This window comes from Leuciscus leuciscus, assembly GCF_965113295.1.
Source record: "Leuciscus leuciscus genome assembly, chromosome: 16".
NCBI classification, from domain to species: Eukaryota; Metazoa; Chordata; class Actinopteri; order Cypriniformes; family Leuciscidae; genus Leuciscus; species Leuciscus leuciscus.
The window spans coordinates 9,456,399-9,471,043 of NC_138740.1; the positions used below are offsets into that span (position 1 = coordinate 9,456,399).

Sequence of the window (14,645 nt, forward strand, 5' to 3'; positions counted from 1 at the left end):
ACGTAACGCGAATGGTCCAAATTAATTGGCTGGAAGACAGCGTCTGTGGGCGGGCGCCAGTTCTCTGGCGAATCCTGTTATTGAAGGCGTGGATCATGAATATTAAGTAGGTAATGTGACTGGATTCTCCATGACGGTTCGAGAAATATTAATGAGCAAAGCCTTCTCCGTAATAGGATTTTAAAATTAGCTGACGGTCTTTCGAAATACAGTTTTGTGTTTACCATTTATTGCTGATTGCAGTTGTTTTGTTTCCCTATGGAACTGAAAATGTCATAAACAAGTCAACGAATTTTCAGCTTGTTGTTCGGTGGTGCTTCCTAGTTGCCTACCAATTGACCACCATCAAACAAACCAAATGTGGGACGATTATAAGTTGTGGGACAATGTGGGACATGTTACCAACACTAAAACATAACCTGAAACTGTTATATAATTTCGATCAAACTTAATAAAAGCATTTGTAGTGTGCCTTTCAGCTGATAAAAGTTATTTGTTCTTTAGTTCCTTTCAGAAAACACCATTACATCACAATGTAACATAACACGTCTTTATTTTACATGAGCCCAAATGCAGCTGGCATCATGCAGATAACTATTTTTGAAACAGTTCTGACCAAGTCCAACTAAAATCCAACAAAATAAACAATGAACAAATAAAATATAAAACAACATGAAATTAGATCATTGACAGTCTTATATATTATTAAGAATATATTAAACCAAAAACTCATATTTTTAGAAGGGGTGTGAATTAAAACAACCACAGCAGGCAACACGTGTATACATTTTTTGTTATATAAAAATTTTAATTGACCGAATTATCCTTTTGTTTTCTGACAAGAAACTCGTGGAATGAATCACCGGTCCACATTTTGATTGACAGCCGTCACAACCTAGTGACCGTGGTTACTCCTTTCTTTTCAAACATTGGATGGGATTTTAAAAACGGCTGTTGTATTTGTACTTCTGACGAAGTGCTATTAAATATAGGTGAAAAATAATAAATAAAATGCTTTTTTTTTAAAGGCAAAATAACGCATGCACGTTTTCTTAATATGATAATAAAAAGAACAATAGACTGATGAAAAGCCGGGGCATTTTCAGAATGCGACGTGCGGGACAATTAAGGGGTGAAAATGCTGTGCGGTAGGCTACAACGCAAATTAAGCGGGACGGGTGGTCACCCTTGTAGGCCTACCAATATGAATAATAAAAAATAAAATAAAAAAACAGCGCGAAAGAAAAGTAATCCTCATGTCTCTTATAATAGCAATGCAAATGAACTTTTCCTTTCCATATTCAGTCAATGTCGATGTGTGAAATTCCATAGGTGAAATTCAGACATAAGCTTGAGTAAAATCAAATTTAAGACCATGAACGCCCCCTTGCGTCCCACACACGAAAGAAATCGTCAGTCATCCATTGCCATGTAGCATTCTTCTGTAAACAAGAGCTCAACAGGTGAGATTGAAATAAAGAGTTCATGTTATTTCTGAGGACACTTTAATTTTATTGTTCTTTTCTTATTCTATAAGGAGTTTGAAGTTTATATATTTTTATTCTTATTTTATTGCACAATTTTTGGGAGAAGTATTTCTGAGGAGAGTTGAATTTTATTCTTTTTTTTTTTATTGTTGTTATCATTGTCATTGGGTTTTTTTTTGGGGGGGGGGGGGTATTTTTTTTTTTTATCACAAAGAGGATGTATAGTGTTTCATTTGTTTATGGTGTGTTATGACGTTGTACAATGATTGACTAAGGCTACGTTCACACTGCAGGCTGAAACGACCCAATTCCGATTTTTTTGCCCCTATGCGACCTGTATCTGATCTTTTCATGACAGTCTGAACGACACAGATCCGATCTTTTCAAATGCGACCCAGGCCACTTGGGTATGTGGTCCCAAATCCGATACATATCCGATCTTTTCAAATGCGACTTCAGTCTGAACGGCCAGGTCGCATTTATCCGACCCGCACGTCATTGATACGCGAAAAACGTCATAATTCTGCGTTGAAGTAGTCGTCGGTTTGAAAACGGACTGCATATTCGTCAAGCTGAGGTAAATCTGCCGAACGGGTCGACCTCGACAAGCCCGTTAATTAAAAAATAAAAATAAAAGCCCACGGCCATTATATATACGTTATGTTAACTTATTTGTGCTGAATCTGATATTAGATAGGTCAGCGGCTGCTGTCTGGCTCTTGTGTAACGGTCGCTGCGCGCGCTCGTGTGTATGTGTGAGAGAGAATCACAGTTAAAGTTTAGCTACTTCCGCAAACAACAAGTGACGTCGTTGACCGTTGAGTACTCTTCTGCGCATGCGGGTCACTTCTGGGTCATTTCACGTTCACACAGGAGATCACAAAAGGTCGCATTTAATTGGAAATGTGAACGGCCTTGCAAAAAAATCTGATTTTTTCAAAAAATCGGAATTGAGCATTAAGCCCTGCAGTGTGAACGTAGCCTAAATGAATGAGAAGTAACTTGTGCGAGTTAACCCATTTGATCCCCCAATTTTCCCAGCTAAGTGATCACATGTATTTGATTTCTTGCATATGAAATAAACTTTTAAATTTGAGTAACTATAGTAACAAGTTGTAATTGACCACTGACACTGATTATTAATTATTATTGAAACATTACTAACAATGTCATGTCGGAAATATTCCAGCCTCAGGCCGCTCCAGATCCTGGAGAACTGCACAGATTCTTCTCCGGGCATCATGTCATCATCAGCTTTGTCCCTCTCTGAGGTCAGTGTCGAGCGGTGGTTCTGTGGAGAGTCGTTGAGTCTGAGCAGCAGAGGCTCGTACAGCGTCGAATGGAGGTGGAGTGGCGAGTGATCGGAGAGCCGGAACCAACAGGACAGAGCAGCAACTGCTGTTTGTCCAGGTCCGACAGCCTGGAAGGATTGCTGTGCCCTCCGTTGCCCGGGCAAGTTCCTGTCGAGCTAGGCCCTTTGGCCCGTTGGCACTCCTTAATTCTGAAATCGTTATTACGTGTCTGCTCTCATTGATGTTGTGGGATTTCTCGCTGAAAATCAGTTACCTTTCAGAGGGAGCCTGCGATGCTTTTAATGACATGGCAGAGGATGGTATGGTCTTTTTCTCTCCCTTCTGAATTATACTGTTAAGAAAGACCCTACATTGTCTGAAATAATGAAACAAATCCCCCGTAATGCAAGCTACACAAGGACATGCAAAATGAACTGATAGCTATTATGAGTAACGTTGTGACCAATGCCATTGTACAAGTGGACGATACGTGGTATACTATTAAAGTGGATGGAACACGGGACACCAATGGATATGAAAAGATATCCATTGTTATTCGCTTCGTGTCTGCATTTGTCATGATGAATTATGAGGAAGCAAATCTGCGAGTGAAACAGTCTCTTTATTGAGTAAACAATGAGTGAAGAAACAAGCAGCAACACGATGGCGATGAGTGGCGCAGGGACCTCGACGGACAACACAAATGAAGGTGGTGAAGTGATGAATCCGCTGGTGAATGAGTGATGTAATCCAGACACAGAATGAGGAACACAGCAACACCTAACGGAACACCGACTCACGAACACCAGACAGCAGCAAGGATCAGGAACAGGGAACAAGAGACAGCACACAAAGACATCAACAACAATCTGACAATGGAGAGGAGAAAACGGTGAGTATTTGAAGGTGAGTTGATGAGCTGCAGTTGGCGCCGCTAACGAGACTCAGCTGTGTCGCTGATCAGCGGTAATGACTCGGTCACGCCCAAACACACACATACACCCATACACACACACATAACAACAATGACACGAGACGAGAAGGAAACAATGAATTAGTGAACCGTGACAGCATTAAATTAAACAACAGAACGTCTTCTCACAATAACTACAGTGGATGCCGGTGATGCCAACACGTTTACAAGCAAAATTATGGAAGAACTGGCAAAAGCAAGACTGAACACTTCAAAAAAATTTAAGTCAGGTGTATGATGGAGCTTCGGTTATGGTTGGAAAGAATGGCAGTGTGCAGAAACTACTCCAATTAAAAGTGGGCTGAGAAATCCCATATGTTCATTGCATGGACCGCCAGCTGTTGTGAACACTTTGACAGCAGAGAGAGCAGTCAGAGATTTTTTTGATGTTGCACCCTGCGATCATTACGTCTTATAAGTAGATCATTTCTTTGCTTTCGGAGGTCAACGCAGAGCGGACATATGGTGCTGAGGTGAGGATGGAGGCCATTGGGCTTTTCAGGGAAATTTCTCAGCCTGCGTTTGTTTATCGCACACTTTGTAAAGAAGGTGTTGGGGTTGCTGGATGTCCCTAACCAGAGCCATAGAGAGAAAGAGTTGCGACACTCTTTGATGTCACCGCTATGGCTGTCACGTGGTTCATGTAAGCCACAATAGTTCCAAAACATACGCTGGCTGTCATGTTCTTCTATGGGACAGACAGCAGCGATTGCATTATTGAACGGTAAATAGAAAAATAAAACACACACCCAAGTACTTTTTCAGCTGTTATTGCATTATTGCATTTTGTTAATGTCAGTTTTGCATTTGGAGATAAGTTTTAGGCTATATTTTTGGAGGGAAAAGCTTAGTGTTCATGTTCGCATGGGTAGTAGCACTGGCTTTAGCGGCTCTAACTTAACTTTTCCATATCATTCATCTGATGATGGACGTCTCATGATATTTATTTTAGCACAACTGGGCATATTAGGCTATTGATTCCCGTGATTTTGCTTATAAATTCCGATTCAGCCATTAGCCTACCTTCGTGATCACGCAAAGAGGTCTGCCGTGGCGGTCCGTTCAGAATTCGCTTAGAAGCTAGCTCACTTCATCTGATGAAAGTGGCCACCCCCAGGACCACAACGTGAAACATGATCATGTTAAGACTAAGAATATGATTTTAAGATTAAGCCATACACATATTATCAAAACTGTAACAGATTAAAAACGAATTTACGCTTTTATGTTTGGGTATATAGGTAAGTGCAGAGTGAAGATTTTTCTCTATGGCTCTGGGTTAGTGTACAGAGTAGGCTAAGAGTAAGGGTAGCAAGTAACTTAAGCAATTAACTAACAAAACACTTGAAGACAAATGAAGGTTTTCAAATAAAGTATTTTTTATTAAACAATGGCAGACAACAAAAATGTGTGCTTGTGTGAGTGTGTGTGAACAAGAAAAACAAAAACCAGGGGCAGGTGATCCATGACACAGACAGGACTGGTGATGGCCATAACAATCCTAGAGGTCCAGCATTGTTCTCACAAGCCACTTCACTCAAGACAACAAAACATAATGAAAAGTTAGTATATCCCAAAAAAATGTAATTAAATAAAAGTTGTTATAAAGGTGGTAGCGATTCATTACCGAACTCTTACTGTCACAGCTGACGAAGTCACGCTAGCTAACTAGCTAGCAGGCAGTGCTTGAAAATTGGTTGAAACAACCAACATAAAATATAAATAATTACGCTGTGCATGTACAAATGAGTGTGTGAGTAAGTGAATGGTGTCCAATGCCCAAATGACAGTGTTTGGAACTATTCCGATCTTCAAATCCCGGAAGTAGGCGGTTAAAAGCGCCGCCATTTTTTACAACGGAGGTCTATGGGAGTGTCGCAACTCTTTCTCTCTATGGCTCTGGCCCTAACAAGCTTTTGCAGAGTGAGGACCTGGACCTGTTGACTGGGTTGGAACTGGTCGTGAGTGAGCTGGCACTGAGTGTGTGAGTAAACTTCGCTGTGAAGGCCAAGTTCACAGAGCTGTGGGATGCGGTCACCGCTTTGGATGTTGCTTCTGCACCTTCAAAACAGCAGCGCAGAGTAAATAAGAATTTACACCAGTATTTCATTGAAGAAACAATGGGACAAAAGGACAATGACAAGTCAGAGCTACGAAGGCTTTATTAAAGTGAACTTGACACACTTCTTGGAGAAATCAACCATCGCTTTGGTGAGCGCAACACATGCAGCTTGAGCAGTCACTGGTTGCTTTGAACCCAGAGAGCGATCAATTTCTGAATCTGAAGTTACTTCAGCACATCATGTCATGAACAAAATCAACCATCGTTGAGACAGAATGTGTTGTAAAAAATGTACAATATTACATTTTTATTGCAATCTGGTATGTATTGTTTTTATTATTGTTGTGTGTTGTTGGTGGAAATGAGGAGCTTGTGTGAAGTGTTGAGGCATAAAGCAAATGGTTTTGGTGTAGTTTTAGGTTGGACTTGTATGATATTTATTGATTGTGCCTGTTACTCAAGAAAACCACTAGATGGCACTGTGTTGAGTGTTATGTGACAAACACTGCAGCGAGTAATGGCAGATTCAAACGTTTTTATGCCTCACTCAGTGCATTTTTTCTTTTTCCAGCTGTGTGAGAAATGGCCAACCAGCTGCTTACAAAGTCCTGTTGTCCCGTTTTACCCTTGCATCATCCTTCAAAGCATTTTCTGAAAAAAGCAGGTAGCCTAATTCAGTTATACAAACAATTTGTCTCAAATTGATTATATTCAAACAATAACATCTAAAAGACAAAGGGAACTTAAAGATAATGGTAACACTACAATAAGTTTTCATTAGTTAACATTAACTACGTTAACATCAACTGATAATGAACTGCACTTTAACAGCATTTTTAAATTTTTGTTAATAATGTTCATTTCAACATTTACTAATACATTAATTTAAATAAAAAAAAAAAACATTAGTTAATGCACTGTGAACTAACATGAACAAACAACGAAGAGCTGTATTTTTTATTAACTAACGTTAACAATGATTAACAAATGTATAGCCTTATGGTTAGTTCATGTTAGTTAATACATTACACAATGTTAACAAATGAGACCTTAGTGTAAAATGTTACTACATTACATTACTACCGTACTTACTAGGGCTGTCACAATGTTAGATTTTTCACACCACGGTTATTGTGGCCAAAATAATTAACGATTTCGCTATATTGCGATATCTATAGAAACCTTGGGGGAAAAAAGTTATCAGTCAAAATAAATTTTTACTTTGTTTATTTAGTTTTTCTTTTTTTACCACAGAAAATGGGGTACTTAATAATTACCCTTTAATTAAATATATGAACACACAAACCAGCTGTTAACAGGTTAATGTCACATTTCCCATTCCATGACTAGTCAAAATAAATCACAATTTACTCTCTGTAAAATGGCGTAATCTGCAGGGTGATGGACACGGAGATGGGTAAAAGAGTTGGTGGCTACACATTCTGCAGATTGGTCTGTCTAAGGTGCTGTTTTCTTTGAAGCCGAAAAACTCCCACACTGGCGAGCTTATTTTTTTCAGGTGTGGACAGAGCGTTTCACTCATGGTTCGTGGTTTCATGGTTTCACGACATGGTTCTTCTCAGAGTAGCTGCACACGCTGCGTCATCTTCTTGTTTGGTAGATGTCAGCAGGTGCAATACTGCCACCTGAAAGGTCAACCAGGTATTGGCGCTGAAGTATTTACGTGTCATGTTATCATGCTGACTGCAATTGCATGAAGGGCGCGTTTTGAAGTGCTCGAAGCACCAGAATAAGGTCCCAAGAGGTTATGGAGGGAGGTCGAGGAGGATTTAACCGTAGGAACCTGATAACCAGGTCATGCTCATGGAGTTTCCAGAGTTCTGAGCGCGGGTGCCCCGTCTCTGAGAAAGAAGGTCCTTGCGCCAAGGAATGTGCCAAGGAGGGGCTGTCGCAGTTCTGGGAACCAGCTCTGGTTGGGCCAGTTGGGCGCAACTAGCAAGATCTGCTCCTCATCCTCCCTGACTTTGCACAGTGTCTGTGCAAGTAGGCTCACTGGGGTAAAAGCATTTTTGCGAAGACCCAGCTGTGTGCCAGTGCATCTGTGCTCAGAGTTACCTCGGTCAGGGAGTAAAACAACTGGCAGGGTGTGGTTTCTGGATAGGCATGTAGGTCAACCTGTGCGGCTCCGAAACGACGGCAGATCAGCTGGACCACATGGAGGTGGAGTCGACACACTCCCGGGAGCGCAGCTCATGATAGCTCGTCGGCCACATGGTTAATCAGCCCTGGGACATGAATGGCCTGAAGCGACCTCAGATGCTTCTGACTTCAGATGAAGGAGATGGCAGGCGACATGCGACGGGAGCGTGGACCACCTTGTCGGTTGATGTATTTCATGGTCGCAGAGTTGTCCGTGCGGACAAGCACATCTTTTCCCTGTAGTGGCCTCTTTAGACGGCTCAGAGCAAGACGTACTGCAAGCAACTCGAGGCAGTTGATGTGCCAATGCAGGTGGGGACCCGTCCAAACACCAGGCATCCATGTAAACCACAGCATCCCTTACCGCAACCATAGCCAAAATCGTCATCTACGAAGAAGTCTCGCTCAAAGGATACGGCTGGTACAATGCCTTGAGATGGCCCAGCACGTACCTGTGGCAGCTCCACTGGCTGCGGAATGCACAAGGAGTGAGGGTTCCTAGGAGGTTGGTTCCCCGAAGGAAGCATACTCACTGTGATCCTCAAATCACCCGCGCTACTACTTGAAGTAACCCTGTGTGGAGGATCCTGTCAAAACTAATCCTGTCTCACTAATACAATGCAAATCGGATGATTTTAGGTCAATGTTTTGGCTGTAAGTCAGTGATGCCTTCTGTCTATTAGGTATAGCAATATGGCTGATCGAACACTTCTGGTGGCTTCACCGCCTGCCGGCAGCCTTATAATTGGGACATACCAGGGTCTATGGCTCTACCATTGGAAAAAACGTAACAGCCAACTTGGATCATCTGTGCCTTGATAACCAATCACATTACAGCCTTGATGTCATTGAATTTCTTTCACATAAATGAATATCTCACAATGAGTTGTGTAACTGTCAATCACTGTTTACGTATACCATAGAAACAAATGAGAAGTGCCATAAATCGAATTCTACCTGTTGCAAAATTGTCTGTGACTTCTCTTAGAAAACAGCAATTTTTGGGTGTAAACTCTAAAAATCAATCAATCCAAGACTAATGTTTAATGGCAAACATGTTGAAGATTATCCGATAGGCTGTCGATTCATGAAATGATGAGCTGTTTTCCCACAAAAGCAGTTTATTCAAAAACCTCTCTGTGATTGGATAGCTATCCGATCGTGAAAAGACCAGGTGTAAATGCCCTCCAAAACGCATTTGAGACGGATTTGAATCCGATCGCTCAAACCACTTCAGGATGTGGTCTGGGCCACATTCCAGACGAAACTGGACAAGTGTAAATGCATCTGGTTTGCATTTCCCGAAAATGCTAAAAAATAAATGTGCAAGAGCGTGTTATAGGCTATACAGTTCAGTTCATTTTTATTTGTTTCCCGAAGGCAATTTGGTTGCAGCATACAAGCATACACATAAAACAATGTCACACACACATATACAAGAAATATGAGCATTTTTTTTTTTTTTTAAGTACCCAATAAATACATTTACCTTGAGTTTAAAAACTTTACAGCTGAGGGGATAAATTAATTTTTGAACCGATTTGTTTTACTAAGCGGAGTTCTGTACCGGCTACCAGAAGGGAGGAGATGGAACTCATAATACAAGGGGTGGGAATCGTCTAACAAAATGGTCAGGGCTGGGTTTCCCGAAACCTTCTTAACGCTACGTCGTTCTTAAGTTACACCTTAAGCTGTACCTTATCGTTAATACGTGTTTCCCGAAACGTTCTTAGTTAAGTATACCTTCTGTAAGTCATACGTTCGGAAGGTTGGTCTGGACCACTCTTAGCTTTACCTTATCACTGTTACAGGTCTATACGAATATAATTCTGAAGTTTTAATACACCCAGAGTCAGACAGTGTTCAGTTAGGCTAATTCAAGTGTTTTCATGCAAAGAATAAAATTGTCATTACACTGATTGTTGTTAGAATTTTAATTATATTATTATATATATTACATTATTAATTTAATAAAAGAGCGCTTTTAAAGGCCAGTGAAAGCATAGGCTACAGTCAGTTAAGTCCTATTCTGACGCTAATTTTTTCTCATGGGCTCGTCCGTTATTTTAAACATTTACAAGGGTAAGTCGGTGATTTTAGTGCCGTCCGAATCCAAAATATCAGTGTTTTTTCTCACCCAACCCGCGTAAAAATCCCTGGCCAAATTAGTACCTACTGTTTGGTAATTTGTGTGGTAATTTAATTACCGTCTGAATCCAAATCTCTGAGTTTACAAGAAGAGATTCAAAATTCACTGTTTAAATCCTTTTTGATCACTGCAGCGCACCGTACGTAAGATGTACACTTTTATTACTGAAATGCTGGAAAGTATTTACAAGAACAATATTTCATCGCAGCTCCACCTCAGTGAACAAAAATGGGAAAGAGAAGAAAGCACTTAAAAATTTGAAATGGTTATCATGGCAGCAATATATGATACAATTTTAAATATAGGCTTGGCTATTATAGGCTATTATAGTTTGGATAATTTTTGTATAATATCCCATGAGTACGGTGTACATTTTAGGACATCCTCAGACCTCAGACATAGGAAGACAAGGCATCATGCCTCAGACTAAAAGGCTTCAGTCATCGGACAAAACGGCATCGCGCCTCAGACTGAAAAGCTTCAGGTCTCAGGAAAAACAATGTCAGGTGTCAGGTCTCGTACAATTAGGCATCAGACAAAACAGCCTCAGACAAAAAGGCATCAGACATAAAGGCATCAGACGAAACGGACTCAGACTAAAAGGCATCGGACAAAACGGCATCAGCCATAAAGGCATCGGACTCAGATGGAGTTTGGAGGTTCGCATTGCCACGCCCCATGTGACGTCACATGTACGCGGCTCATAGCTCGAAAAAACGCTTTACTTCACAATAGTTTGCCAACATACAAACTAGTTAAAATATGTCATCTAACTTTTTAAACATGCAAATAAAACTCGCGAAATTCGTGTTCTCTTCTGCAGACAGTGAAATTAGTGTAACATTTAATTAAAGCATATATATATATAATATATATATACCGTAAGCTATATATATATATATATATATATATATATATATATATATATGCTTTAATTACATGTTAAAACATGCACTCGCATGTTCTCTTCTGTATACAACATAATTAGTGTAACATTTAATTAAAGCATATGTATATATACATACACACTACCGTTCAAAAGTTTGGGGTCAGTAAGATTTTTTAATGTTTTTAAAATAAGTCTCTTCTGCTCACCAAGGCTGCATTTATTTGATAAAAAACAATTAAAAAAAAACAGTAATATTGTGTAATATTATGACAATTTATGACTGTTTTCTATTTTAATATATTTTAAACTGTAATTTATTCCTGTGATCAAAGCTGAATTTTCAGCATCATTACTCCAGTCTTCAGCCATCGATATCAACCAATTCAGCACCATCACCACGGACAGCACCGGGTAACGTCGCATATATATCTTATCGCAGGTATATCTTAAGCAGCTTCCTAAGGTATGGTTCGGGGAACACGCCTAGCAATGGTATACCTTTGGTTAAGTTATACCTTAAGAGTCTTCGTAGCACGCTAAGAGACAACGTTATCGGGAAACTCAGCCCTGGGCTTTACCCAAAGCCTGTCTATGGTATAACTGGCTTTGGTATAATCATATGGTATACGTCATGTTATAGCCAGATATGACGACGCTGCTGCAACACGCATCACCGCAGGTGAGCAGCTGAGCATCTATTCATCAAGCCAACGTGCAAACTATCACAAATCAAAGTGAAAGTAAGTTGCAGACGCTTAAAACACAATCATCTTCATTAAAAGTAAAGAAACGAAATGATCTTACCAGGGCTGTTGCCGCTCTCTCTTATTGCAGTCTTTGATTTTGACATTTTAGCTGATGATCAATAAAATGCAGCTCATATCTGTTGCTTTCGGTGACGTGCACTCAATTAAATCTGCATATAGTGCAGGAATTGAAGATTGGATTTATATCCGTTTTGCAAAAACACATTTATGTGACCAGGTGTAAATGGAATTGTTTTGATAAATCAGATATTCGATCTGAGAAAACATATGAAGTGGCCAGGTGTAAAAAGCCTCCTTGTCACTCTAGCTGTGTCCTAATTCAGGGGCTGCATCCTTTGAAGGCAGCGTCCTTCGAAGTGTGCGGCCGACGCAGCCCTCGAAGGACGTACCGAGACCATAGACAGTATATAAACTGGACACAGCGACCCCATAGGTTTCAACGGAGAAAAGTGAAGCAAATTAGAAGCACTCATTTCCTGATTGCCGAGCGAACTGCGCAGACTCAAACTGAGCTTGACGACGTGGATGTGACGTGAGCAACCCGTCTGTCTTCTAGTAGCTGTGCCAAGAGAAATCTGAATCATTCCCTTCCGAAACTTGCAGAGACGGAGAGCGTGAGTAGGAGCTGTCCATGAGCTAGGAGCAGGAGAAACTTTATGATTCTCTATGGGCTTCTCCCTTGACTTTATCGGACTTTATGCCTCCACGTCCCCCTGATTGACTGCGAGCTTCTCCTCCTGTCTCTATGGTAATTTCCAGAGAGTCGCGTGGTTATGACGCAATCGTTAGCCTGTTTTTACAAAAACTGCTTCTACGGGGCCATAACGTAAGATACATGGTAATGGAGCATTTTTTACATTGTCGTGTTTCTTTAGAAATAAATAATGGACAAATGGAGTCTTTAAACGCCTCAGATGTAAAGTTATTCGCTGTCAAAGTGACGCCAAAATGAATGGGAGTCAATGGGATGCTAACAGCAGGTGAAGGCTTGTTAGCCAATGGCGGCCGCCGGGGGTGGTACGGAAATCGAGAGCTCGATTACCCCCCTGACCGAGACTCATTTGAAGGGGAAGGTCTAGCCGATTGCGTCACCGCGGTGCGACGAAGGCTGTCCCAATTCGAAGGTCCCAAACAAAGAAAAATATCACAATTTGAGATGTTGTACTTCAACATATTCATTTTAGATTGATTAAATAAGTATTAATTATTTACTCAATCTAATGGTTTGCTGTATGTGGATATTTGAATTTTAAAATATTCAGAGTAGAAAATGAAATTCCTAGGTTATGTGTAACACTACATTTGATGTGTGTTACCAGAATGACTTTCCTCTTAGTTCTGATTATGTCGTAAGTGAAACTGGGGGAGTTTTTGCAGCGTGGGTTGGAAATGACCTGTTCATCATTTTCTGCACTAAGTAGCAGATTTAACGGTTAGAAAGTTCAAGGCTTCTTATAGCTGTGTTTGTGGTTTGTCTGGCATGCATGAGTTTTGATACTGGCTCTTTTGTCACTTCCTGTGTGAGCAATGATAGCAGTTATGAGCTTGTGCAGCGGTACAGTAAATGTATAAGAATTGAGTTGTTTCTCATGGTTTATAAATTAAATGTCTGGACAGGACCAGCCATAAAGGCTTATTTTACTCCAAAAATAAGTTACATTATAGTACATCATAAACATTATAAACACTATAAACAATGTTTTTACTTTTGTACAGAAAGTGAATAGCACTATCCAGGTCAAACCACTTTACATCGCACAAGATTTTTCATATCAGTTTGCTATTTGTTCATCTAGGCTTGCAATGTGATGGTGAGGAATTTATCACATAGTTGCCTTTACCCTATCTTATACATCATATACACAAGTTATTACTGCTTGTCATCTCTTTTAATGTCTTTGAGTTGTTTTGAGAGGGTAAGGAATTAAAAAAAGATTTTGTGAATACATCTGGAATCAAATTAATAATAAAAACACTATAAATGCACAAATACAGGAGTCCCCAAACTTTTTTTTTTTTTTGTGAGGGCCACATCATTTTTCTTTTCTATAATGGGGGGTCGGGTCAGTCTGTAACAGAAAATTACATGGGCCAGAGTGACTTATTATTGTGGAGATTTTATTATGATTTTAAATGTATTTATTATGCCCACTAATGCTAGATTAGTTTATTATTTTGTTACTCACCGTACATCCATACATATCAAGGGATATATAGCCTATTAAAATTGCATTATTACTATCGTAATGACATTTTTTCATATTCATTGCTATTGAAATCAAAACATTTACTTACTTATGCGTTTTAGGCTAATTAGTGTGAACTGTGGGCTTGTTTCCGGCTGGTGAGAAGTCCAATGTCAGGTTCCATTTCTGTCACAGCCAGTCTCAAAGAATGATGCAAATGTTCATCAGTGAGTCTTGATTTTTCATCAGTTTCATGCGTGAAAAGGTTTGTTCATAGATATACGTGCTGTCAAAAAGTGTGGACATCTTCATTGCATTCCTTTTGGTGTTTGGGTAGGTCTCGTTAGGGAGGGCAGTATAGAATTCAATGAGACTGTTGGGCTTAAATGCGTCTTTCAGAACATTACAGTCCTGTAACTCAGCCAACTCAAACTGATAAGAAGGCAGGGCTTCGTCAATGTCGGCAGCAAAGGGGTTCTGAAAAAGTTGGATTTCTTTGGCGTGGACTTGTAGCTCACGGAATCGCATGTCAAACTCCGCCTTCAGCATTTCCAGCGCTTCCACTGACTTTTCAGCTGGGATTGGGGCCGCTGAGAGGCTTTGGGCACACTGTATAAAATAAAAAGTTGAGTAACCAGCTGCAAAGCATTTTTGAGTTTACTCAACTTCAATGGTTGAAG

At 40.2% G+C, this 14,645-nt stretch overlaps 1 long non-coding RNA gene across 1 annotated transcript in view; it reads left to right on the forward strand.

Annotated features, from left to right (window-relative positions):
- The window catches only part of LOC309477997, a 46,713-nt gene extending 41,387 nt beyond the window's left edge, over positions 1-5,326 (forward strand). Inside the window, exons 2-3 of the long non-coding RNA XR_014198736.1 lie at positions 4,332-5,125; positions 5,205-5,326. This is a non-coding gene — a long non-coding RNA (uncharacterized lncRNA). The remainder of the gene's footprint in view (positions 1-4,331; positions 5,126-5,204) is intronic.
- Positions 5,327-14,645: the final 9,319 nt, after the last annotated feature.